This window comes from Natrix helvetica, assembly GCF_964273705.1.
Source record: "Natrix helvetica genome assembly, chromosome: 5".
Taxonomy (NCBI): Eukaryota; Metazoa; Chordata; class Lepidosauria; order Squamata; family Natricidae; genus Natrix; species Natrix helvetica.
This window is the reverse complement of record NC_138551.1, coordinates 125,366,044-125,393,896: the sequence shown is the minus strand read 5'-3', so window position 1 is coordinate 125,393,896 and position 27,853 is coordinate 125,366,044. Positions and strand designations below refer to the sequence as shown.

Below are 27,853 nucleotides of genomic sequence, written 5' to 3'. Positions count from 1 at the left end.
GAAGAAGCAGGAGGTATCTTAGTGGGTTGGGGAGGCCTTGAGGGTCTCTTCTATCACTAGGACCCCCATGGCTTTCCCCACCCTGAGATACAATACAATAGCAGAGTTGGAAGGGACCTTGGAGGTCTTCTAGTCCAACCCCCTGCCCAGGCAGGAAACCCTATAGCATTTCAGACAAATGGCTATCCAACATCTTCTTAAAGATTTCCACAACTTCTGGAGGCAAGCTGTTCCACTGATTAATTGTTCTAACTGTCAGGAAGTTTCTCCTCAGTTCTGAGTTGCTTCTCTCCTTGATTAGTTTCCACCCATTGCTTCTTGTTCTACCCTCAGGTGCCTTGGAAAATAGTTTGACTCCCTCGTCTTTGTGGCAACCCCTGAGATATTGGAACACTGCTATCATGTCTCCCCTAGTCCTTCTTTCTATTAAACTAGACATACCCAGTTCCTGCAACCATTCTTCCTATGTTTTAGTCTCCAGTCCCCTAATCATCTTTGTTGCTCTCCTCTGCACTCTTTCTAGAGTCTCCACATCTTTTCTACATCGTGGCGACCAAAACTGAATGCAGTATTCCAAGTGTGGCCTTACCAAGGGATTATAAAGTGGTATAAACACTTCACGTGATCTTGATTCTATCCCTCTGTTGATGCAGCCTAGAACTGTGTTGGCTTTTTTGGCAGCTGCTGCACACTGCTGGCTCATATTTAAATGGTTGTCCACTAGGACTCCAAGATCCCTTTCACAGTTACTACTGTTGAGCAAGGTACCACCTATAATGTACCTGTGCATTTCATTTTTGTTGCCTAAATGTAGAACCGTACTCTTTTCACCATTGAATTTCATTTTATTAGTGCCCAATGTTCAAGTTTGTCAAGATCCTTCTGTATCTTTAGCCTATCTCCTGGAGTGTTGGCTATTCCTGCCAGCTTGGTGTCATCTGCAAATTTGATGAGTTCTCCATTTATTACCTCATCCAAATCATTGATGAAGATGTTGAAGAGTACTGGGCCCAAAACAGAGCTTTGAGGTACTCCACTGCATACCTCCCTCCATGTACATGCAGTTCCATTGAGGACTACACGTTGAGTACGGTGGGTCAGCCAGTTACGAATCCATCTGGTGGTGGTCATGGGCACATTGGTATCCTTGAATTCTGAGCTCTTAGGAAAGTATCCCCTCCTTGTGGGTTGCAAACAGCTGTTTCCAGTAGGGAAAAAAGGACAAAGCAATTGGGGAAATAGTTTCCTTTGCTATATTTCTAGTCTGAATTAGACCATGGCAGGGTCCCTACAGAAGAGATCTTTCAAGGATCATTATGTATTCATAGAAAAGCAACTGACTTAGCTCTGCTCTTAAATGCTGTTGTACATAAAAAACAGAGGAGCTCTGATCAACTACCAGAGCCATCATTTTGACAGTTTTGCTGTCCTGTAGTCTGTCCCCATGAAATGCAAGCATGGAATAAACTGAGCCTGGTTTGTCCTCAGTCTTTTCAGTGGCGACAAACTACTAGCAAAAGTGGCATTTGATCACAAGGCAAGGAATGTTTCCCCTTTTGCATTGGAGCATCCAAGAAGGGACAGGAAAGACAAAGAAAAAGATGGAAAGAGGAGAAGAGAGCAAGGAAGAAAAAGAAGGAAAGAGGGGAAGAAAGAATGAAGAGGGAAGGAAAAAGAAGGGAAGGAAGGAGATTATAATGAGAGAGGGTGAGGATGTGAGGTAAATCCTGCCTTAGCGCTTGATCACCAACAGCCCTGTTGCCTTTTACCATCTCCTTGTCTTCTCCTCCTGACCTATCCTGGTGGTCTCCCATCCTATCATTGAGGATGCTTTGGTTACAAAGCTAGGTCTCGTAAGAAGAGGGAGTGGGCCTCCCTCTGACCCACATACTTTGACCTCCTGCACACACCATGGGAAACCAAGGAGAGTGAGCACATCAGCAGTGGGAGCTGGCCGTGCCCACCATGGCCTCCAAAGTCAACCACAATGGGGCCCTCATTGAAATTGAGTTTGACACCCCTGGACTAACAGATGACCTGAGTGCTGCATGTGTTGCTCTCAAACTTACAAAGTCTGAGTCAAGGTTAGAAAAATTATCAGCTTGCATTCAACAGCAAAGGTCACATTAATCAAAAGCATGCCAAATGCAAACGTTTACCTTTCAATAAAAAGATGTTTGTATCATTGAAAGCGCTGTTATTGTGGGGTATTTTTCAGAGAAAAGACGTTAATCATGTATGAGTTGTTTTTCTAAACTTAAACCTCATTATTCAGGTTAAATTGCCATGTTGGCACACCGAGATAAATAAGTGGGTTTTGGGTTGCAGTTTGGGCATTCGGTCTCTAAAAGTTTTGCCATCACTGCATTAGAGCATACACAGAGTGTAACCTAATTCAGCTTTTGTTAAATTGCTGTTGAGAGAAGCTCCATTGTAACCTAACGTGCCAACTACATAGATAAAACTTCTAGGCGTATTGCCAAGCTTAGCCTAGCAAAGTAACGTCTTGTGAAAAGTAAAATGTGGAATCTGCCAAGTAGCCTTGCTTGTACCTTAAAATGTGTGTTCAGCATTCCCCAGCAAAGCTATGAGTTATACTCCAAAAAAAGGATTTCTTTTCCCTTCTACAGTCTATGGTTTTCAGTGCGCTGACAAAAATCATGACATTTGCGTGATATCAAATTATTTTTCTATAGCAATGACGTTCTGTGCAAGCTATAAGATGTTTGGAAAAGTTTTTGGCACATGCCTGTTTTTCTCTCTCTGCCTGCTCTGTTAAGGTGGGAGACAAAAAGGTCATCCAGTCTTTTGCTTTCTGCAGAAATAAAAGCTGATAATCCGTAGCTTCGTCTTCAGAGTTTCACTGGACTTATCAGATTCTGAGCTGCATTCAAAAACCTTACACAATGAAGAATGCTGTGTTATATTTGGCGTCAAATCAAGTGCAAAATATTAGATTTTAATAAATCCAATTTTGTTCTCATGAAGGCATTAGAATAATTTGTTAATTAGACATTGTTTAAAATATTAAAGATAGAATATTAGCAAGATTGTATTATAAAAGTGGAAAATAATAAATAAATTAAAAAACTATAAACAATGTAAGTCATATTACTGTATCTCACCACTAAAATTTATTGCAATTAGGTTAACATGTGCAAATGCCAACTCAAGTATTCTATTCCAATAAACGGTCTACTATAATTTTGAGGATTGCTGCATATTTTAATGTTTCTATGGCCCAGATTCTTTGTGGAAGAATCTTTTTAGCTTCTTCTCCAGTTGTACAAGAAACAGGGAGACCTCAGTTCCTCATACAATCTGTCAGTAGTAGAATCCAAGATTGGTCATTAATTGAAATTTTGTCTGTTCTAACAGCTACAATTTTTGGAGTCTGTCAGTTTCCATAGATTAAATTTAATGCCAATACCCATATTTTCAGATTTTGGACAAAGCAGAAATTGTGTAAATTCCCAAATCAGCTCTGAGGGGCAGCAGCTGGAGTCCTTTTGTCCACCCCAAGATACTCCTCGGAGGCTGTGATTGGGTTGGTTCTGCTGGTGGTTTCTCTCTGAAGCCCCAAACATCAGATTGATGTAAGAACATGGGGAAAACCTTGGCCTCATATACTTCAATAATTGGGGCTGAGGAAGCTGGAGAGCTATGAGGTTTTCTTTTAAGCATCACTTTCACTCATGTCTTTGATCTAACTGAGCTCCTTTGATGATGAGGGAGCAAAGATTCAGTCTCAGAGAAAACAACCCCAGGTAAGGAAAGGTCTTACTTGCTCTATTGGCTGACCATCTATGGCTAGGATGTCATTTCCCAAAGACCATGACTTTTGAACTTGATTCATTAATTATCAGATAATTATTATGATAAAAGAACCCAAGTCTTCCTCACAGGGTATATAATCCAATGTGTAAGTATGATAATATCACAGTGTAAATCAGCATGTTCCAATAGGTATTTAGCATGCTAAACATGTGTACCCATAACAGAACTTATAACAAAATTAAAGGTTTGGAAAGGACCTTTGAGGTCTTCTAGTCCAACCCCCTGCTCAAGAAGGAGACCCTATACCAGGGGTCCTCAAACTACTTCCCACGGGCTGGATACAGGCCACTGAAGCCATTACTCCAGCCCACGTGGGACCATGAGGCTGCCCCACCCAAATCACCCCGCCCACTTGCCAGTCCCCACCCACCGGCTGAGTGCAGGCCTTACCTTCGCAAGCCCCACGGACTGAAGCTGCAAAGTAAGACCAAAGCTTTTGGCCGGCAGAGTGCTTCTGGGGGCCTGGGAGGCCAAAAATGGGGTGCACGGAGGCCCCAGGAGGGGAAATGGTGCCCTCTGCTTCAGATTCTTAGCTTGGGCTAAGTCAGCGGTTCTCAAATAGTGGGGCGCGCCCCCCTGGGGGGGCGCGAGGCTCCGTAAAGGGGGGGCACGAAGGCTCCCTTTCCATCTGGGTGCAACGGCAGCAAAGGCGTGGGCGAGGCATAATATATCCCGCCTGGAAGTGGCAGCACTTCGGACTGTGGATTTTCATTGGAGCCGCGAGCTGGAGCTGTGCAAGAAGCCTGCTCGGGCGGGGGTGGGAGGGAGGGAAGCATGGGACCGCCCGTCTTCGCCACCGCGTAGCTCGCCTCCCCGCCAGCAGCTCCACTGCCAGCATTCCGTCTGGAAGCGGAAGCGCAACAGCCGCTGTTGGGGAAGGGACAAAGGGGCGGCGGTCGCCCGATCTTGCTACCGCCACCCCTTCGCCCCTGGTAACGGCGACTGTTGTGCTGCTGCTTCCAGCTGGGATGCTGGAGGAGCTGCTGGCAGGGAGGGAGGGCAGAAGGGGAGGAGGGAGTAAGGATAGACAAGCAAGAGGGAAGGAAAGAAAGCAGGAGGGCAGAAGGGAGGTGGAAGGAAGGAAAGAAAAGCAGACACGCCGGAGGGAAAGAGGAAAGAAGGCAAGCAGGCAGGAAGGAGGCAGGCAGGAAGGAGGGAAGAATGGAACTGGAAGGGAGGCAGGGAAGGAGGGAGGGAGAAAGGAAGGATAGGAGGATAGGGAAAGAGGAAAGAAGGCAGGCAGGCAGAAGGGAGGGAGGTGCAAGGAAGGAAGAAAGCATAGATAAGCAGGAGGGAAAGAAGGCAGGCAGGCAGGGGGAAAGAGGAAGGAGGGAACTGGAAGGGAGGCAGGAAGGAAGGGAAGGAGGAAGGGAGGGTGGAAGGAAGGATAGACAAGTAAGAGGGAAAGAGGAAAGAAAGCATGTGACTACGGTGGGAGACGAGGAAAGACCGGTGTGCTATGTTATGCAGAGGTGTACTTATAACAATTTTATAGACAAATGATACTATTTACAGTCGCGCGGGGGGGGGGGGCGAAATGTTTTCTTCTTCCTAGGGGGGGCATGACAGAAAATAATTGAGAAGCACTGGGCTAAGTGGAACGCAAAGCCATGTCGACTGTCACACGTGGCCTTGCCCGTTGCTCTTCCGGGTTTCTTGTGTGCATGTGAGCATGACGATCAGCTGGCCTTTACATGCGCGGCAGTGCCAGGAACTGGAAGAGGAGCTGCCTGGTGCACATGTATGGACCAACATGCACACTGGTCAACTCCTCTTCCAGATTGCATCCCTGACAAGAGCACTTGGTGCCAAAAGGGTTCGCCATCAATGCCCTATTCCAAGGGTGGTTTTACAAAGGCATTATAAAGTGGAACCAATACTTCTCGTGATTTGGATTCTATCCTTCTAGAATCCAAAGCCTAGGATTACAGTGGCTTTTTTTTGGCTGCTGCCACACATTGTTGGCTCACATTTGAGAGATTGTCCACTAAGATTCCAAGATCCCTTTCACAGTTCCTGCTATAGAGCCAGGTTTCCCCTAATCTGTACCTGTACATTTGGTTTTTCTAGCCTCAGTGTAAGACTCAGGGGTTGCCACAAGGAAGAGGGGGTCAAACTATTTTCCAAGGCACCTGAGGGTAGAACAAGAATCAATGGGTGGAAACTAATCAAGGAAAGAAGCAACTTGGAACTGAGGAGAAATTTCCTGACATGTAAGAACAATTAATCAGTGGGACAGCTAGCCTCTAGAAGTTGTGAATGCCCCAACTCTGGCAGTCTTTTCGAAGATGTTGGATAGCCATTTGTCTGAAACAGTATAGGGTTTCCTGCCTAGGCAGGGGGTTGGACAAGAAGACCTTCAAGGTCCCTTCCAACTCTGCTATTGTATTACTTTACTTTTCTCTTTACTGAATTTCCTTTTGTTAGATAGGCCCAGTGTCCAAGTCTATCTAGATCCATCTGGATCTTGAGCCTATCTTCTGGGCTGTTGGCTATTCCGGTCAGTTTGGTGTCATCTGTAAATTTGATGAGTTCCCCATCTATCCCTCATCCAAACCATTGATGAAGATGTTGAAGAGGACTGGGCCTAAAATGGAACCTTGGGGTCCCCCACTGCTTGTTTTCCTCATGTAGATGTAGTTCCATTGAGGACCACAGGCTGAGTCCATCTGGGGGTGATGCTGTCTATCCCACTTATTTTTAGCTTACCAAGAATTAGCTGGTGCTTTACTTTGTCAAAGCCTTTCTAAATCCAAGTACTGGAAACTATGTGCACTGCATTTCACTGGTCCACTAATTTAGTAATTTTTGGCAAAGAAAGAAATAACATTTATTTATGATGTGTTTTTTGATCCTTCATTAGTTGAAGTAAATTGTCAATATGAAGAGAGAATAACAAGGGTTCAAATATGCATCCTTCCCTTCCTCCTTGGTAAGTATCAATCCTTCTTCTCATTGTTCCATTGAGCCCCAACCTCCCTCTCAAACAAGGACCTGGAGAAAGAGCCTGGATCAGGGCCAACAGGTGGAGCTCCATTTTGAGGGCAATCAATTTACTATATAATATTTCTCTGTTAATTATGACAAATGCACTAACATCTAGAAAGCCAGCAAAACCGTGTTTTACTTCGCTGATATAGATTAGATATTTCAAGACAAATTTGTTACCAATATTAGATTATTGACATGCAATATTTCTTATAAAATCTATAAAGCTATTCACTACCTAAAACCTTCTGTTTCTTCTGCAAGGAATGCATTTTTCACAAGTTTAACTAAGAGGATCCAGGCATACATTTCAGCCACAATATCTGCTAATCTATTTGGCCTATAATTGCTAGAGTCCTTTTAATTCCACTTTTTAGATAGATAAAATGCTACTATTGCCAACTTCAATCTGACTGGATATTATTTATATGTGGAAATGAAGATGCCAATAGAGGCCCCAACAACCAGGGATATTTTTTGATCAGTTAAATAGTTGGTAGAATGTCTTCTCCAGGGAATGTATTGCTTGCATTTCAGGTCTTTTATGATTAATCTCAACATGAACGTAATGGGGTAAAATATTGTCATTTTTGCTAATATGGAGAAAAGCAGCTCTTGAATTCCATGGAAAAGACATGATTGCATCTACTGCTCACCCACCACCACCCACCCCTCACTTTTCCAGATGGAAAAAAACACACACAAACCTGTGGGATTTTGTTGGCTCCTCCTAATGTTGATATCTGGGTGGAGATGTCCCTTGTAGCTAAATCAAAAAGAGCCAGAAGGTTCTCCTTCCTTCCACAGCCGTAGTTGGGGACATTGGCTTCTCCAGTGGAGAGAATGTCCAGCAAGGCATCTGAAGTGCGGAAAGTGCTCCAATAGTTGTCATGGAGGTTGTAGCCAAGTGTGAGATTGTGCAGGAGCTGGGAATTCTTGTTGACCATTTGAATGGTGAAAATGAATCTTAAGGCAACTAGAAAACCATAAGCATCCCTATTGTAAAAAAAATGTTATTATCATGGGCAGCAACAAATACTTTAAAAAAATATATAAGCCTCCAATGCTTACTGAGCCTTAAGCCAACATTGATCCAAAAGCAATGAACAGTTATACAAATATGGAAATTGGCTGAGGTACAGCAACTACAGCTGATTCCACCACTACTTTAAATAAAATTCATTATTCAAGTGATAAATTAAGGATTGAACTGAGAGAGGAAAATAATCTGCAGCCCTTTCAGCTTTTTTTTCAGGCTTATTTTTCGATTTGAGTTTCTTTCACAAAATCAGACAAAAGAGAGAAGCCATGGAAATCAAAATCATTGAGGACATTAGACATAATCCCCAATATAGGAATAAATGAAAAATAAAAACAGAAAAGAAGGAGAGTGTTAGAATTTAGGGAGTGCAACTCTATCACCCTGAATGACTTACGGATCACGAAAAACAAACTGAAGAGAAGGAGCCACATTGAAAAGCAACTTTGTATGCAATATTTCCTTTCCAGTGGTGACTATACCAATGAGATGGTCTCCTGGACTGTAAAAGCTCTGTGGTTGTTTTCCATCCTGGTGCTCCAAACTCTGCGGGCATTTCATTCTCAGCTTCCCAGAGACTGGATGGGACACCAGCAGCATCAGAAGCAGAAGCAGGAGGTCCATCATTCATGGGGCGAATCAATGAGTCCCTTTTCTGTTTCTAAAGAAGAATTAGAAGAATTCAAAGGACTCTCACAAGGTGGAATATGATCCAGTGACTTTCCTGATTGAAACACAGAGAAACATTCAGCTTCATCTGGAAAGGAGAGAGACGGACATTCAAGAGCACAGACCCTGCCTGTCCCAAAACTCCATATTTCTCTGCCCAAAGTCTCCCCTGGAGGATTCGGCCAAAGAGCAAAGCTGAAACTTTTATCATAATTCTTCCTCTCAGGAGGGATACCTGGATAATTCAACCAGTTCTTGGACTCAAAGGTTGTTGGGAAATTCTCTGGAGGGAAATATTTAAGGGAAATAATCCCCATGTGATTCATAATAACAGGGGCAGATATAGAATTAAACCCATCATCCAGAATTGAGAGATTTGGGGTCTCCTTGCTTGAAACTGAGCCCAGAGGGAATACACAGCACCTGTGGCTGAAGAAAAAAATAAATCTGAGATTTGTTGGCATAGTGATAAAAGACAAAACTCCAGGGACCAGTTAATACCAGAGCATATCACAGAACTGAAATAGTTGGCAGCTGTACTTTATTTTGAAAGCTAATGCTCAAGGGCACCACACAAAAGGGCTGATGCTATAGTATGGCCTGTCTCCAAGAACAAAATCAATTTTATTGAAAAACTAGTTACCAGAATTTTGCAGAGTTAAAAAAAAATGAGAGAGAGGGAGGGAGGGAGGGTGGGAGGGGGGAGAGAGAGAGGTTAGAAAAAACGAAATCAGGGCTGCCTCTCACCCCATGGAATGAACATAGGAAGGAAGGAAGGAGAGGGGGAGAGGGGGAGAAAAGTTTTTAAAAATGAGTGAAAAGAGGTCAAAATCAAGGCTAATTATATTTTATATTAATAAATATAAAATTATTTATATTAATTTTTGGAATTACAGGTTGCCATCTGCCATACAGAAAATGGCCACGAGATGGCAGGATATTGTTGCTAATGCAATTTCCCGTAGACTTTGAAAACAGCTGTTTTCATTTAATTTGAGGTCTATTTAACCCCGTTTTCACCTTTAGGGAGATGCGGGACTCAAACTAAGATTCCTCGTCGGATTTAGCCCGATCCCCACCCAGAATATTTTTATTTATATTAACTTTTGCGATTTCTTGTCTTCACTTGCCATACATAAAATGGCCACGAGATGGCAGGTTATTATTGCTAATGTAGTTTCCCATAGGCGTTGAAAACCGCTGTTTTCATATAATTTGAGGTCTATTTCTCCCCGTTTTCACCTCTAGGGAGATGGGGAGGGTTCAGAGCACGATCCCACGTCAAATTTCGCCAGAATTGCACCCTTGTTTTTATTTATATTAATTTTTGGAATTACAGGTTGTCTTCTGCCATACACAAAATGGCCACGAGATGGCAGGCTATTATTGCTAATGCAATTTCCCATAGACTTTGAAACGCGCTGTTTTCATTTAATTTGAGGTCTGTTTCTCCTCGTTTTCACTTCTAGGGAAAGGGGGGTTCAGAGCACCATCCTTCATCAAATTTCGCCAGATTTCCACCATGATTGTTTTTTTTATTAATATTAACTTTTGTGACATCCTGTCTCCGCCTACTATACGCAAAATGATCACGAGATGGCAGGTTATTATTGTTAATGCAATTTCCCATAGACTTTGAAAACCGCTGTTTTCATTTAATTTGAGGTCTATTTCACCCCATTTTCACCTCTAGGGAGATGCGGGACTCAAACTAAGACCACTTGTCGGATTTAGCCCGATCCCCACCCTGATTATTTTTATTTATATTACCTTTTGCGATTTCTTGTCTCCACCTGCCATACATAAAGTGGCCACGAGATGGCAGGCTATTATTGCTAATGAAATTTCCCATAGACTTTGAAAACCGCTGTTTTCATTTAACTTGAGATCTATTTTACCCCGCTTTCACCTCAATAGAGCTGGGGGACTCAGGGTAAGATCTCACGTCGGATTTCGCCCGATTTGCATCCTTATTTTATTTATATTAATTTTTGGAATTACAGGTTGCTGTCTGTCATACGCAAAGTGGCCACGAGATGACATGCTACTATTGCTAGTGCAATTTCCTAAATGTTTGTTTTTTGGATCTATATACTTTGAAAAGAGATGTTTTCATTTAATTTGAGGACTATTTCACCCCGTTTTCATTTTAAGAGAGACCTGGGGCTTTAGAGAGTGATCACACTCGGGCATCACAAGATCTGTACCCTAATTATTTTTATTTCTATTAATTTTTGCGATTACCCATCCTCACCTGCCATACCATAAATGACCATGGGGTGGCAGTCTGTTATTGGTATGCAATTACCCGTTTGATGGCCTCTCTTTTCATTTAATTGGAAGGGACTTGGCACCTCATTTTGGCCACTAATGTAATCAGCTGTCTCAGAATGCAATCCCACGTAGGATTTTTCTTGCTCTGTTCCCTGATTATTTTTATTTATATTATTTATTGTGATTTTTCTTCCCAACCTGCAATGTAAGAAGTGGCCACCTTGCAATTTTCCAGAGCTTTACAAGGATGGTTTTAGCTTAATTTCAGGGGGGTTTGGACCTCTAAGACATATGGGGCCTCGGACAACTATCTGACATGTATTCTCCTGATTATGTTTATAAAAGGAGCAGAGGGATCCTGCCCCTCCCACCCATTCTTACTTCTTGTTTCCAAGCAAGCATTTTGGGGAGGCGGGAAAGAGGCTTGCCAATCTAAAGGCAGTCTCCGTGTCTACGTGTGCATGTCTACCACACTGCATGTCTACAAACCCCAATGCTGAAAACCAGAGGGGCAGCCCTAGGCTTTCTAATTCGATTCCCTTTTCCATGGAGCCACAATGGTTCAACAAACCCAAGGATGCTCATTATACTTTGGTTTTGATATTTTACAGAAGAATTTTTTCAGATGAGTCTTTGCAGACAAACAAGCGCAGAAAAGGGAAATCAAGGTCGGAGTTGACTTTAAAGTAGTATAACTACTTTACCGAAAGGGTGAAGTAAATTGAAGCCACCAATCCAAAATTTAGGTAAAAAAATCAAGGGGTCAATTTCTCTCTGGTCCTCGTATTTACAGCAACACAACACAGAGGAATGAGGAGCTCCTAAAAGAAAACTCCCAGCTTGCAAGTACCAACGCAGAACTCTGCAGGGAGCTGGAGAAGAAGGACAGGAGGTGAGACATTCTCTCAGCAACCCTGACTTGGGCAAAGGGTAAAACTAAACCACTTAGCAAGGAAGGGAGAGGAAGTGCTGGGTATTTTTAGGTAGTTTTCATTTTAAATAGGTTAGATGGTTCGAGGGAAAACCGGAGGGGGCTAATTTCGCTCTTGTCTTCCTCTTTTACAGAATCATGGAGTTGGAGATCCAGCTCCAGGTGGAGAAGGAGGAATACCGGAGCCTCCTCTGCAGAGTTCTGGAGCAAGCTGGGGAGAAACGGGAGCTCCTCATCCAAAACAAAAAACTGCAGGAAACAACTGGACAGGTGAGAAAGATATAGAAGAATCCATCCATCCATCCATCCATCCATCCATCCATCCATCTATCACAAGATGACTAATTTCTTCTCTTTCTCTTCATTATTTACAGGAATTCAATGATGTTCGAGACCATGGTGGAGGAACGTGTGGCCCTCAACGCCGAAATAGAGAAACTTAGGAAGGAAAATCTGAAGTTGAGCGGGGGAAGGCCTTCTTAACCAAGACCTTCAGGGAGAGGCTGAGGAGGTGAGAAGCACTTAGACAGGATGAAGGATGGAGGAATAACTGAAAATTAGACTGGAGAGGCCACATTTGAACACTTAGTACTAAATCTCCCCTTCTCCTTCTTCCAGAGCAAGAGAGTCCCTTACCCGACCGCCACTGGGAAGGGACAATACCCAGGAGAGGAGAGGACCAGGAGGAGGACTTAAAGAACGGACAAGCTCCTGAGGAATCTGAACATCGATTGAAATGTTTGCCGGGAGCTTCAAGTAGAGGGAGCCTCCTCCTCCCATGAAGCTTGCTGGAGGAATGTGTCGCACTCAAGGCCGAGATTAAGGAACTGCAAAAGGAACACCTGAAGTTGAGTGAGGAGAAAGCCACCATCCTGAAGAACTTCAGGGACAGGCTGAGGAGGTGAGAAAGAGTTAGGCAGAAGCCCTGACTAAGGGAGGTGGATGAAAATTATTTCTTGAAACAGCCTAGAAATACAGTGATATTTATATCGATGGTCACAGGACGAACTGAACTACAGGGAAAAATCGACAATCTCAGAATGAAGAAGGTCATCTTAACAGAAGAGAAAGAGGCCATGCTGAAGAACTTCAGAGAAAGGCTAAGCAGGGGAGAAAGCTTTAGACAGCAGCCCTGATTTTCTCTTCCAGAATTTCTCCCTAGCCTGAGATAAAAGTTCAGTGGATGTTACAGGATGATGTAACATTATTATCTGTGCCAGATAGGGCTCTTCAGTAATTGACCAAACACTGAAAGTAATATCTCCCTCCTATACAAAAAAAATTAAAGAGAGGAAGAAATTAATGAATTACGCCTTATTCACTTTTAATCCTACATCTGTAAATCTAGGACTAAATCTCATGGAAGTGAATGGGATTTTTCAAATCTATGTATAAGAGAAGCATTTTAACACAGAGACTTCCTGCAGCCCAAAATCATTGATCTGCTTCTGGAGTTGCCGTTGTGGTTAACTAAGAATAGTTGGTTCTTGGTCCAAATTTCTCTCTAACCTCCTGATTTTTCCAGAGAGAAAGAACCGAGGAAGAATTCCTGCGGGTGACTGATGTACAGAGACCAGCTGGTACCACCTAATAGTACAGAGTCCAAAAGAAACCCAAGGAAAAACATTACAAAGACAAGAGAGAACCTCTTGAAGACATGAAACCTCCGATGCTGCTGTATAAACCGGAGAAGGAATGGCTGGAAGCTTCTGTGGAGAACCTCAAAGCCAAGACGCCCACAGAATCCAGGCAAAATGTCCAGGGATGGTTTCTCTGTAAAGCCCGAGAGAGGCTTCTTCTGAGCCACCAAGAAACTGCCTAGCAGGATGGCTTCTGGCATCCCTGGTCAACCTTCAAAAGGAAGGTCCTGGAGCTTCCAGAGTGGTTGGCTGGATGCATCCAGAAGTCTTCTCCAAGAAAAAGGGACGGAAACTTCTGATTGAAATGTGCAGAAATGGCGGGAAGCGTCTCTTCAAGCCATTCAACCGAAGGCTATAGAAGAGCTCCACACTCCATGCCTTGAGGTGGTTTTCCCCCGAGGGGATCCTTTGATGGGAACTGAGGGATCTCCTCTTCCTTTTCCCACCCATCGAGCAGTGAAATGGCTTCTCCTCTTGCCCGCTTGGCTGCTGTTCCTCCTGCCTTTTGAGGTCCCAATGGAGCTGGATATGACTCTCCTTCCAGGTCACGTCCAGTTCCTTGCAAGGACATCAGATTTGGCTCGGAATGATTCTCATCAACTCCTTGATAAAAATAAAGAAAAGCCCATTAAAATGCAAGAATGAGAGATCCGTCTATGTGAATGGTGCATTTGTGGCCTTGAGTTCCTGCACGGGGGAGAGGGTTGGATTAGATGATCGTTTAGGGGCCTTTCACGGCTTACATTCTGTGATGCTCTGAATGTCTGCAATACAGATAGTCCTTGACTTATGACCATTCATTTAGCAACGGTGGGAAGGTATGGCAAAGCTGAAAAGAGCAACTTACAAGCAGGCCATGACAGTCTCCCTGCACTCACGTGATCGCAATCCAGGCACTTGGCAACTGGCTCACGCCGACAACAGTTGCAGCATCCCAGGGTTACGTGGTGACCAAATGCAAACTTCTCGGGGGCTTCCAACAGGCAAAGTCAATGGGGAAGCCAGTGGGGGAGGTTGCAAGGCATGGTCAGGTGACGTCTCACTGTTCCTTTTCTAATAAAAAATCAGAATTTGAGAAAACATTAAAATTAGCAAATTAGTAAAATTAGAAAAGGGAAATTAGAAAATTTATCCTTTTTAAATTCATCTGACGGTGTAATGAGGACTCCTAACCAACCTCTCCCTGGCCTCGTAAGAGCAGTGGGAAAAGTGAGCCACAGAGACGGTGAAATCGGAAAACCATCTTTGGATTCAAACATGACATTCCCAGTTTCCCACCAGCTGCAGAATGAGAGAAGCAGAGTCTCTCCTGGTCTCCTCCTCCATAATTGCCCTGGAGATGCTCTGAGGTGCTTCCTGCCCCCCTTTCTCTGGGATCCCTTCCTGGGGCTCCTGAGGAGCATCCGATCTTTCCTGGCCATCATTGCATCGAGTGGGAAAGAAGCCCCAAAGGAAAGAGATCCCTGCGCTGGCTGTGATGGGGACTCGGAGGGGACAGGAGACCCACATTTTGGACAAGGAGGATCGATGGCTGGAGAGAGAAGTGAAGGGGTCCATTTGTGCCAAAGCGGAGGCTCCTTCCCAGCTGCACTGGCTCCCTGTGGTCTATCGGGTGCGTTTCAAGGTGTTGATTACCATCTTCAAAGCGCTCCATGGCACAGGACCTAGTTACCTGCGGGATCGCATCCTGCCCCATACATCCCTACGACCAATTCGCTCGCACAGAGAGGGACTTCTCTGGGTGCCGTCCACTAAGCAGTGCCAGAGGGCGGCGCCCAGGAGTAGGGCCTTCTCTGTGATGGGCCCAGCCCTCTGGAATGACCTCCCCCCGGATATTAGGATTACCACCGACCTCCGCTCCTTCCGTTCAAAACTCAAGACCCACCTTTTTCAACTAGCAGGCCTGGCTCAACCGTAGTTCCATTTTACTCCTCCTGGCAATTTTTAAATTTGTAATCTCATGGGGTATTTAATTTTAACTTATTTTAATATTTCTATGTTATAATAATGATGTATTGTGTTTTTTATACCTCCTCCGCACAATGTGTAATTTTATATTATGTGTTTTATTTATTGTACGCCGCCCCGAGTCCCTTTGTGGAGAGGGAGCGGCTAACAAATTTAATAAATTAATAAATAAATAAATAAATAATAAATAAATAAATAAATAAATAAATAATAAATAAATAAATAAATAAATAAATAAATAAATAATAAATAAATAAATAAATAAATAAAAAATAAATAAATAAATAAATAAATAAATAAATAAATAAATAAATAAATAATAATAAATAAATAAATAGAATACTGGAATCCTGCGACCAATTTTGGCCCCCATAAGATGTTGACCCCCTGGAGAAAGTTCAGAGAAGAGCAGTTAAGATGCTCAAAGGCCTGGAGACTAAACCATAGGAAGAATGGCTGCAGGTTTTGGGTCTGCCTAGTCCAAAGCAAAGAAGAATTAGGGCTGACATGATAGCATCATTCCAGTATTTGAGAGGCTGCCACAAAGAAGAAGGGGACAAATTATTCTCCAAAGCACCAGAGGGCAAAACAAGGAACAACGGATGGAAACTAAAGAAAGAGAGAAGCAACTGGAACTAAGGAGAAACCTCCAACCAGTGAGGAGAATTCACCAGTGGAACAGAAGTTGCCTCCAGACGTTGTGGGCTCTCCTTCACTGGAGGTTTTTAAGAAGAGAGCAGACAGCCACTTGTCTGAGATAATGTAGGTTCTCCTGCTTGAGCAGAGGGGGCTGGACTAGAAGACCTCCAGGGCCCCTTCCAGCTCTATCCTATCCTATCCTATCCTATCCTATCCTATCTTATCCTATCCTACCCTATTCTATTCTATTCTATCCTATCCTATTTTATCCTATTCTATGCTATCCTATTCTATTCTATCCTAGATGAGGAGGCCTCAGACACAATCGGACCCCCATTTTCTGGGCTGCTTCCTCAGGAAGATCACGGCTGTTAACACACAAAGACCCCTAAGAATTGGTACATTCCAAGGACTCTCTGCCTGCCCAGAATCCCCCTGTCCAAGTGGATCAGACCAAAGAAGCTGCTGGGGGGAGCAGCAAAAACTCTCAGCTAATGAAAAATAAACCCCGTTGCCATGACTACATTTCTAGGCACCCATTTGAGGTTGTCAAAGAGAGAATAGAATAGAATAGAATTTAGGATAGGATATGATAGGATAGAATTTAGGATAGAATAGGGTAGAATAGAATAGAATAGAATAGAATAGAATTTATAATAGAATAGAACAGAAGAGAATAGAAGAGAATTTAGGATAGGATACAATAGGATAGAATAGAGAAAAATAGAATAGAATAGAATTTATAATAGAATGGAACAGAATAGAATAGAATTTAGGATAGGATACGATAGGATAGAATTTAGGATAGGATAGGGTAGAATAGAATAGAATTTCAAATAGGATAATATAGGATTGGAGAGGAGAGGATAGAATAGAAGAACAGAATGGAATAGAATAGAATAGAATTTAGAATAGGATAGGATACAATTGGATAGGATAGGATAGGATAGGATAGAACTTAGGATAGGATAGGATAGAGAAGAATGGAATAGAATTTATAATAGAATAGAACAGAATAGAATAGAACAGAATTTAGGATAGGATAGGTTAGGTTAGGATAGGATAGGATAGGATAGGGAAGAATAGAATAAAATAGAATAGAATTTATAATAGAATAAAACAGAACAAAGTAGAATAGAATAAAATTTAGGATAGGATAGAATAGGATAGGATATGATAGAAAGAAGAGAAGAGAACAAGAGAATGTAGGGTAGGATAGGATAACTTTATTGTCACTTTAAATGTAAACTGATCAGCATACATTCAAATAAAATTCTGTTGCATAGAGCTCTCAAAGGGTTTCCACCTCCAATATACACTACGTAAATGTGACTAAATGAATAAATAAATGAATGTTATGTGTATACCCACACAGACACCTAATTTATATGACCCAGAGAAAGAATCCAGTCCAGTTCGGATGTAAAGATGTATGTGGGGAAAAAAACAAACCCTGAGTGGGGTCTCCAACAATGCTTTGAGGTCTAGGTGCCTAGCGCTTATAACCTGTATACAATCTCTTTGGTCACTGTCATTAAGTGAGTCCGGCTTCTCCCATTGATTTGGATTGTGAGAGGCTGGCTGGGAAAGTTGGCTGGGAAACTTCTGGACCAAGAAGACTTTGCAATCCGATCTTTCCATAAATTATGGACCGGACAGCATCTCTCCTTCCCAGCTGCCCCGTATACCTCCAATCTCCCACTTGACAAAAGAAATCTCAAAGGAAATGAAGTGAAGCTGGTCTGTTTGATGAGAGGAGTGGGCTTGAGGATCCAGGATAGAAAAGAGATGGAGGGGAGATGGTGGATTGAGAGGGAGTTGAGTGACCCACTTCATCCCTTCAACCTTGGAGAAAGGTCCTCTCTAGGGTCTGCAATAAACCAGTGCAGCCTTCATAGTTCTTGGATAGGAAGCCAGTTAAACATTCCCTTCCTTCCATTTGTTTTTCCCCCTCCCTCCTTCCCTCCTTCTCTCCCCCCTTCCCTCCTTTTCTTCCCCCTCCCTCCTCCTTCCAACACTCCCCTCTCTTCCCCCCTCCCCAAGTCATTTAGGTCTCTGAGGAACATTATGTGGGCTCAGTTCTCCTGGGAGCCTTGGGGGGGGGGCTTTCCTCCACCCCCAGCCCCATTTCCCCCTTTTATTCCACAGACTTTGCCTGAGACCTCTCGGGGTCTCTCTTTTAGCCTTTGTGACCCTCCATATCGAAAGGTCCACAGTGGCTGGAGGGGGAACTCCTGGCATCCCCCCATAGCTGGATCAAAGGTTATGACGTCGCAGCACGTGTCATAAACCTTGACTGGGCTGTCCTGGATCATTTACCTGCCATTAGTTTTTTAAAATGGCAGGTAATTTTATGGGCCGAATGAAGAGGCAGATGAGGCGGAGTAATAGAGGTAGGAGACAATTAAATCCAATACAATTATTATCTCCTTAGGTTTGTAGCAATTGTGAAGAGTTTAGGTGCCAGAAGTATCAGCTGGCACCTAATATTTGACAGGAAAGACGATGGTCCGTAAGTTTGCGTTTCTAAAGAAGTCTGTTTTTTTTTTTTCAGTGGTTCCGGAGTCGCAGCCCTCCCTTGGGCCATGGGGTAGGTAACCTGTAGCTACAAGACTAGATAGGAGATGAGCCATGAAGGTAAACATGGCTCTTTGGGGTAAACTGGGCAGGAGGGATTTCCCTGTGCTCAGCCAAAATGTCCACATCATCTTCCTTTGTTTTCCAGCCAAAGACATCATGTGGGGGCCACTTGCCCCCCATAGACCCAGGGTGTCCTCCTCAGCGGTCCAACACCCCCTGCCCTCCCCAGGTAAGCAATCTAAATCTTCTGGGGAAGGTTTTGCGTGTCCATTGCTGAGTATGTCACACTAAGACATGCAGAAGCCCAGTGTGAGGGTGGGGATAGTGGAGGGTGAGTGAGAGGATATCTAAGTATATTCACACCTGCTTTTAAAAAAACGTTTCCAGACTTCCAGAACAGCAGGGGGGGAACCGCTGAGGAGCATGAAGGGGAAGGACGTCACGTAAGTCTACATTCTAACTGTTAGGAAATTTCTCCTCAGTTCTAAGTTGCTTCTCTCCTTGATTAGTTTCCACCCATTGCTTCTTGCTCTACCCTGAGTTGCTTTGGAGAATAGCTTGACTCCCTCTTCTTTGTGGCAACCCCTGAGATACTGCTATCATGTCTCCCCTTGTCCTTCTTTTCATTCAACTAGACTTGCCCAGTTCCTGCAACCGTTCTTCCTATGTTTTAGCCTCCAGTCCCCTCATCCTCTTGGTTGCTCTGCTCTTCACTCTTTCTAGAGTCTCAGCATTTTTTTTACATCATAGTGCCCAAAACTGGATGCCGTATTCCAAGTGTGGCCTTATCAAGGCCTTATAAAGTGGTATGAAGACTTCACGTAATCTTGATTCTTTCCCTCTGTTCATGCAGCCTAGAACTGGGTTGGCTTTTTGGCAGCTGCTGCACACGGCTGGCTCCTATTTAAATGGTTGTCCACTAGGACTCCAAGATCCCTCTCACAGTTACTACTATTGAGCCAGGTACCACCTACACTGTACCTGTGCATTTTGTTTTTCTTGCCTAAATGGAGAGCCTTATTTTTTTTCCACCATTTAATTTCATTTGGTTAGATTTTATTGATTGATTGATTGATTGATTGATTGATTCATTCATTCATTCATTCGTCAACAAGTACAAGGAAGCAAGTATGAAATCTGTTGATACAATCCAGAATCATCTTGTACTTGTTGACAAATGAACGCTCGCATGCAATCCGGCCTCTGCGATTTCCCACGGCCCCCGCCACGCCTGGGGGTGTTTTTTGGAGTTGCAGCCGGTTCCTTCCCCCCCCCTTGTCTCCAGCCAGGACTGGGTGAACTTTCCTCCCTCCCTCCCGCCCTGCTTGCACAGTCCAGCGCCTCCGCCTGCCTTTTTCCCAATCTCCCACTCTTTCCTTCCCGTTGTTCTCCTCCCCCTCCACTCACCTGCCCGATTTATAAACACCGGCATGGCCTCCGGAATGCAAAGTAGAATGCTTCAATTCCTTCAAGGAAACTTATGGCTTTTCCACCACCTAAATCCTCCGGTGGTCTATTTGGGGGAGTTTTTCCTCTCTCTTCCCTCCCTCCCTCTTCCCTCTGTCAGAGTCCCCAAATCTTTCACCATCGTTTTGGTAGGTGTGGTGGCTAGGTGGAGGGTCATGTGACTGGGTGCGCGTGAGTGACGTCAGGTTGGCCACGCCCACCCAGTCACATGCTCCCCCCACCTAGCCACACCCATGGAACCGCTTGTAAAAAAAATTGAAACCCACCCCTGGGCGGATGCAATGGCCTTAGGAGATTTTGCCATTGAGGGAGCTCTGCTGTTAGATGATCCTAGGATGCCCTGGAGGGTCCTGTCTTAATCCCACCACCCAGGAGCTGGAGGTCTTTTGCCTCGTGGATAGGATGGCCCAGTCTCTCTTAATGGGCACCAAATATCTGCTGGGGGCAGGGAACCTCCCTTAAGGTTTCTATTTCTCTTCTAGGGGAAATATAATATTCTGCCTTTTTAATATCTCCTAAAATATTTCTTTCTGCTGGGAGCGGGTGGCTTCCCACAATGGTTAAAGCCCTGTTCCCTGTAAGGAGAGCTTTCTGATTGTCCTGGTAGGAATAGCAACACTGAACTTGTACACACAGAGAGACATAAAGGTATTTTAAAGTATTTTTTAATTGAAGAAAACGTTTGATGCTTCAAGTGAGAGAATCAAGGGGCTAATTTCTCTCTGGTCTTTGTCTTTACAGCAGCAAAACAAGGAGGGATGAGGAGCTCCAGAAAAAAAATCCCCAGCTTGCAACTAAGAACCCAGAACTCTGCAGAGAGCTGGAGAAGAAGGACAGGAGGTGAGACATTCTCTCAGCAGCCCTGACTTGGGCAAAGGGTAAAACTAAACCACTTAGCAAGGAAGGGAGAGGAAGTGCTGGGTATTTTTAGGTTGTTTTCATTTTAAATAGGTTAGATGGTTCGAGGGAAAACCGGAGGGGGCTAATTTCGCTCTTGTCTTCCTCTTTTACAGAATCATGGAGTTGGAGATCCAGCTCCAGGTGGAGAAGGAGGAATATCGCAGCCCCCTCTGCAGAGTTCTGGAGCAAGCTGGGGAGAAACGGAAGCTCCTCATTCAAAACAAAAAACTGCAGGAACAACTGGACAGGTGAGAAAGATATAGAAGAATCCATCCATCCATCCATCCATCCATCCATCCATCCATCCATCCATCCATCCATCCATCCATCTATCACAAGATGACTAATTTCTTCTCTTTCTCTTCATTATTTACAGAAATGCCAAGCTCTTTGAGACCATGGTGGAGGAACGTGTGGCCCTCAAGGCCGAAGTGGAAACACTTCGGCAGGAAAACCAGAGGTTGAGCGGGGAGAAGGCCTTCTTAACCAAGACCTTCAGGGACCGGCTGAGGAGGTGAGGAGCCCTTAGGCAGGAGGGAGGAAAAGCGGACAGTTAGACTGGGGAGGCCACATTTGAAGAGCGGCTATTAATTCTCCTCTTCGGCTTCTTCCAGAGCAAGAGAGTCCCTCACCCGACCACCTTGGTGAGGGACATCACGCGGGAAAGGAGAGGACCAGGAGGAGGACTTGGAGAAGCTCCCGAGGAAACCATCAAAGGAAACATCTGCCGGGAGCTTCGGGTAGCCTCCTCCTCCCCTCCTCCTCTTCCTCCCCTCCCCCACTTCCTCCCCTCCCTCTTCCTCCTCCTCCTCCCCCTTCCTCCCCTCCCTTCCCCTCCCCTTCCTCTCCCCCTCCCCTTCCCCACCCCTCCCTCTCCCCTTCCCTCCACCACTCCCCCTTCTCCCTCCCCACCCCTGCCCCTCCCCTCCCTCTCCCCTGCCCCTCCCCCTTCCGCACCTCACCTCACCCCAACCCCTCCCTTCCCCTTCCCTTCCCACCCCTCCCTCTCCCTCTTTCCCTCCTCCCCTTTCCTTCCCCTCTCCTTCCCTCTCCCCCTCCTCCCCACCCCATTCTCCTCCCCCTCCTCCCCTTACCCTCCTTTTCCCCTTCCCTCCTCCCCTCCTTTCCTCACCCCCTTCTCTTCCCCCTCTTCACCATTCTTCTTCTTCTCCTTCCTCCTCCTCCTCCTCATTCTTCTTCTCCTCTTTCCTCCTGCTCCTTCCTCCTCCTCCTCTTTCCTCCTCATTTTTCTTCTCCTCCTTCACCTTCCTCCTCCTTCTCCTTTCTGTTTTTTCTTCCTCCTTCTCCATTTTCTCCCTCCTCCTCCTTCTCCCTCCAGCTCCCCCTCCCCTTCTTCTCTTTCCTTCTCTTCCTCATTCTCCTTTTTCCTTTTTCCTTCCCCTCTTCTCCCCCCTCTTCCACCACCTCCTCCTTGTCCTCCTTATCATCACATCCCCATCTTCTTCACCATTACAGCCTCTTCTTCCTTCTCCCTCTCCTTCCCCCTCCTCCCACACCCCTCCCACTCCCTCTCCTTTATCTCTTTCTGTCCTTCCTACTTCTTCTCTTTCCTCTCTTCCTCCTTCTCCTCCTCCTTCCATCAGCTTCTTCTTCTTCTCCTTCCTCCTCCTCCTCCTTTCTCCTCCTGCTCATTCTTCTCCTCCTCCTTCCTCCTCCTCATTCTTCTTCTCCTTCCTCCCCCTCCCCCTCCCACCTTTCTTTCCTCTCCTCCATCCCTCACCTTCCTCTCCTCCTCCTTCCTACTGCTCATTCTTCTCCTTCTCCTTCCTCCTCCTTCTCCTTTCTCCTCCTCCTCCTCCTCCTTCTTTTCTTTCTACTTCCCCTCTTCCTTTCTCCTTTACCACCACCTCATCATCATCTTCCTTATCATCCTCATCACATCCTCTTCTTCATCATCACTTCCTCTTCTTCCTTCTCCCTCTCCTTCTGCTTTCCCTGCTCCCTACTCCCCACCACCTATTCCTCCCCCTCCTTTCCCTACTCCTCATTCCTTTCCCTCCTCCCCTCCCCTCTCTCCCTAATCCCCCTCCCCTCCCCCTCCCCCTCCCCCTCCCCTCCCCCTCCCCCTCCCCCTCCCCTCTCCCCCTCTCCCCCTCTCCCCCTCCCCCCTCCCCTCCCCCTCCCCTCCCCTCCCCCTCACCCTCCCTCCCCTTCCTGCCCCCTCCCATCCCCTCCTCTTCCTCCTCCTCTCTCTTCCCTCCCCTTCTTGCCCCTCTTCCTCCCCATTTCCCATCCTCCCCTCCCCCTCTCCCCTCCTTTCCCTCCCTCTCCCCTCCCCTCTCCTTTCCCTCCTCATCTCTGCCTCCATCACATCCAGCCGTCCCTGGAAAGGCCCCCTCGCTCAACTTCCAGAGGGCCACGCAAGACTCCACCATGGTTTCCAGATATTCCAGTTGTTCCTGGTTTTTGTTGTTGTTGTATTGTTTGTTTGTTTGTTTTTGGATTGTTGTATCGTTAAATCATTATTAATAAATATTTATTATCAGTCCCATCTTTGGCTTTGTGTTACTTGGGATATGTAGTTGGCTGTCAGGATATTCATGTAATGGGGTTTCCCCATTACTGTCCCCATATCCTCATTGTGGACCAGAAACACCTTCTCAGAGTTCCTGAAGGGGAGGCCCCTGTAGAATGTATCACCATAATCTTCCACGTGATGGACCTAACAGAGAAACAGAGTTGGAAGGGACCTTTGAGGTCTTCTAGTCCAACCTCCTGCTCAGGCAGGAAGCCCTACACCATTACAGACCTAAGAAAATCCCTCAAATTCCAAAGAACGTAGATATTGCTAGAGAGGTAAATGTGGCCGGACACGTCCAAAGAGAGATTTTCTCCTGAAGTGGTAAAGCTTGTGCAATCTTCCACCCTCTTATCTCTTCCTTTGACTAAAACACGGGTGACTGAATAATATCTCTCGATCCAGGAAATGGCTGCTCACATTGCATTGGATGTTGAAAAGATCTTTGATGTGGTTCAGGTGGAATTTCTGAAGAATTCCTCATAGAATTTCTAAGAAGATATGGTTTCTACTCTTCTGCCCTTTGGATTGCACAGAGGGTTCTCTTAGGTGAAGTTAAATATGTTAAATGTATGGATACCATTTCAGGAGATCAAGTCTGCGCTGTAAAAGCTACAATGAGTCTGTGAGGTAGAATTCATGAAATTAGAATTTAAGTTATGATCTATTTCTTAAAAGATAAAAAAGAAATAGCAGGAAACATCAAAACTGAAAACCAGAAGAGATATTGGGTAGGTAAATTTATTAGAGATAAATAATAATGGCAAAGTTTGCCCAATCTACCACAGCCTCCCATCTCTTCCCAGCCTTTCCTTTGTGGTCTTTTTGCTCTTTTCCCCTTTAGATGGAACATTTTGAAAATAAACAAGAAAAGAATTGAGCTTCAAAGCGTATTTTAATTGGTACTTTCATGAAAAATGCTCTGGATTTCTGCAGTGCCTCCCATTTTCTTCAATGTCACCCACCTTCCTGAGTGGAGAAGGTCCCCTCCGGACAAGGAACGCAGTCATAACAGCAAACTGGCTCTCCTTCTCGAGCCCTCTTGACAAATCCAGGATGACAATTTTCCACTCATCTGGGCTGAGGCAGAGGGTAAGCAGAGAAACAAGGAATGCCAAAGAAAATGTGTTAGGACTCTCCGTCCATGGAAAATGGGGGGAGAAATGGACATTTGACATTGACCATGAAGTCCTAGCCGGGCCCTGGGAATTGAAATCAGAGCCTCCTGGTGATTGGCTCAAAGTCCCCAGCAGCCTTTGATGTCTAAGGTAGGACTAGAACTCAGAGTCACTTACTGATTGGCTCAAAGTCACTAAAGGGCCCCACCTAATTTTCTTCATAGCAAGATAGGTTGGCCACTGCCTTCTTTTCAATCTAACCCTGGCATTTCCTGGTGGTCTCCCATCCCTGCTTAAATCCATCCCTGCTTATGTTTTTCCAAACCAGCCTGCTGCTGCACCCTACAGCTACCTCTCGACTTACGACCAGAATTGGGACCAGAAATGCCATTGCTAAGCTAGGTGCTCGTTAAGTGAGTTGTGCTGAATTTTACAGTGTTTATTGCCTCAGTTGTTAAGTGAATCACTGCGGTTGTTGAGTGAATCGTGCAGTCATGAAACAAACACCGTTTTGCCCACTGATTTTACTTGTCATAAATCCATGTTGATTGCCAGGCACCCAAGTGGCGACTATGTGCTGCACTAGTCATAAGTGTGAGGACCCATCATAAAGCGCTTTATTCAATAACCGTGGAACTTGGAACTGTCTCTAAATGAATGGATATAAATTGAGGACTATGTGTAGGATACTTGGTTAGGGACGGTACATCAATGGATCCATCGTTTCTTCAGGCACATTCTCACAAGTCCTTTTAAAGAGGAATCTCTAATATTCTATGCATATTTCCCTTTCATCATCTGGGCAGGTGCAGGAAAACCTGGATTCTCTGGATCTCTAATACCAGATTCCAGATCCAAGGGACAAGATTTCAATCTGGGCTCCACCCCCAGAGAAGGGGCGGAATCTGGGGCTCCCCAACCTCTCCAGGCAACCAAGGCCCTTCAGAGGGAGCCACTCTGGCTGAAGCCAATTCAGGGCTTAAAACCCCTTCAGGATTGGCTCATCTATGGATAAGCCACGCCTCCCAGGTGAAGGCAGCCGGTTGGTGGATATTATTCAAATCCCAGGTCCAGGCCAATCAAAGCCTTGGCTTGTGACATCAGAGGCTCCTCCTAAGCTCATAGGCTGGAGTTTGCCAGAATAGTGGGACAAACGTGCTGATACCTGCCATGTCTGCAGCCTCCATACCTGTCACCAAACTCCTCATCCAACACGTCAAAGGTTCCTGTCTCTGGAAAGGGGCTGGGAGCAGCCAGCTGGGGGTCGGCAATGTGATCTAGGGAAAAAAATTGGCTTCAGGATGTCCCAGTTGGAGAGGCATTGAGACCCCAAAGGTAGAAACTGACCTGGGGAGATTAACCTAAAAAGGCATTCCATTGGCCAAATGTAGTTATTTCCCAAATAGACTCATCCTGCTGATTTATTTATTCATATATTTTTATTTTTTATTACTCAGATTTTTATCCACCTTTATTATTTCTCTAAATAGATGAAGGCAGTGAACACACTGAAGACTCCATCATCCTCACAACAACATGCTTGCGAGGTAGGCTGTGGCTGAGAGGCTCAAGGGGACCCACCAGGATTTCCTGCCTTGGATGGGACTGGTGAGTATTTGGAGGGGGGGGCTCTTTCCTAGTCCTCGTCCGAATGGTACCCCCCCTTTCCCTCTCATGTGAAACCTCCTAGCAGTGCCGAATTGACCGATAGCAGATTCTGACTCCTTTGGAGAGTCTTGACAGAAGATGGGCCTCAAATTGGAGTCAGAATCAAATGGGAAGTCAGGATAGTTTGAAGGGAGATCAGTTGTGATGGATTAAGTCAGAGTTTCTCAAACTGGGCCACTTGAAGGCATCTGTGGACTTCAAGCAGTTAGCAAACTTATCCCTGAACTGAGAGAAGAAGTGACTGTGTCTCTCCATTTTCCAAACAGGTCACCAGAAGGGAAGAAATGGTCCTTTAGGGAATATCCTTGGGCTGTTTTCTCAATGAGCAGTGATGGCCTCCATGATCTCCAGATTAACCAGATTCCCTTGACTTTCAGATCCAGGAATCCATGAAAGACAAACAAGGGAAGAAAGAGCAGCACAGTTGCCTCAAGCAGACAGTGGATCAACTTCAGACCACAACAGAAGACCTGCAGAAAACTCTGCTGGACAACAAAGGAAGCTTGGACCATGCCAACACGATGATCCACCAGTTAGAGCTAGAGAAAGAATCTTTGGTGAAACACACTGAAGAACTCCAGAAAGAAATGTCTGAGCTTCCTAGCCAATTGGCTTTCCTCAAACTTGAGAAGGCTGCCTTAGAACCTCTGAGAAGCTCCTCAAAGAGGTCTGGAACCTTCTTAAGAACTCAAGAAGCACCTCTAGAGTCTGCAGCATGAACTGGCTGAGATGGACCAAAGTTCCACTTTGTGGAGAAAAGCCACTGAAGCAGAAAGTCACCATTCTTCAGAATGTGAGGGGAAATGAGAAGAAGCACCTCAACCATCTGCAGCAGCAGCAGACCTGTGTTTACCAGGCCAGAATGGAAGACCCGCAGAAAACTCTGGAGGACAACAGAGAAGGATGGACCCATGTCAGAATGGTGATCCAGGAATTAGAGCTGCAGAACTGGTGTTTGGAGAAAGGCAGGGAAGATCTCCACAGGGAGGTCACCAGCCAAGTGGCCTCCTTCAGAAATGACGTTGGCACTCCTGAGTGACCAGCACATGGGACAGCTTTGCTGACACTCTTTCTCCCCATACCTGGAATGGAGGAATGGTGGCCTTCTACCCATTTGAAAGATAAAAGAGATTCTTCCCCTCCCTTCCTTTGACTTGCCACCCAGTGTGCCAGGGGAGACAGGAGAGCCCCACCCTTACCAGCTGAAGCCTCCACCTTACCAGTCACTGCAGGACTGTCAGCTGAGCTGAAAGCCTCCTAGCCACCAAGCATCAGGGCCTGAGAGCACCGAAGAATTCCAGAGCTCCGAGCCAAGAAGGAGAGTGGAGGGGATGGCCGTGGCAGTAGTGGGGTGATGTTGGTAGCGGTAGATCCCCAAGCTCAGCTCCACGCCTCGGAGTGCTATCTGAGGCTGAGGGGCAGCAGTGAGGAGGGTGAGGGCTCTGCTTGGAGGGGGGGCAGAGAGTCTGGCCAGAGCCGCATCTGGGAGCCAGAACCAAGCAGCCAAACGAGCTGAGCAGCTGGGATCTGGGCAGCCCACAGGAGAGGAGAAGAGAGGAGACAGCTAGAAGCCGAACTGGGAGCAGAGGGGTCTGC

At 45.3% G+C, this 27,853-nt stretch overlaps 1 long non-coding RNA gene across 1 annotated transcript; it reads right to left on the bottom strand.

The window, feature by feature from the left end:
- Positions 1-13,416: 13,416 nt before the first annotated feature.
- LOC309393538 lies at positions 13,417-20,153 on the bottom strand. The gene is made up of 3 exons (XR_014175603.1): positions 19,973-20,153; positions 14,253-14,431; positions 13,417-13,978 (listed from the first exon to the last, which is right to left on the bottom strand). It is a non-coding gene; the product is annotated as an uncharacterized lncRNA (long non-coding RNA).
- Between the last annotated feature and the right edge of the window lie 7,700 nt (positions 20,154-27,853).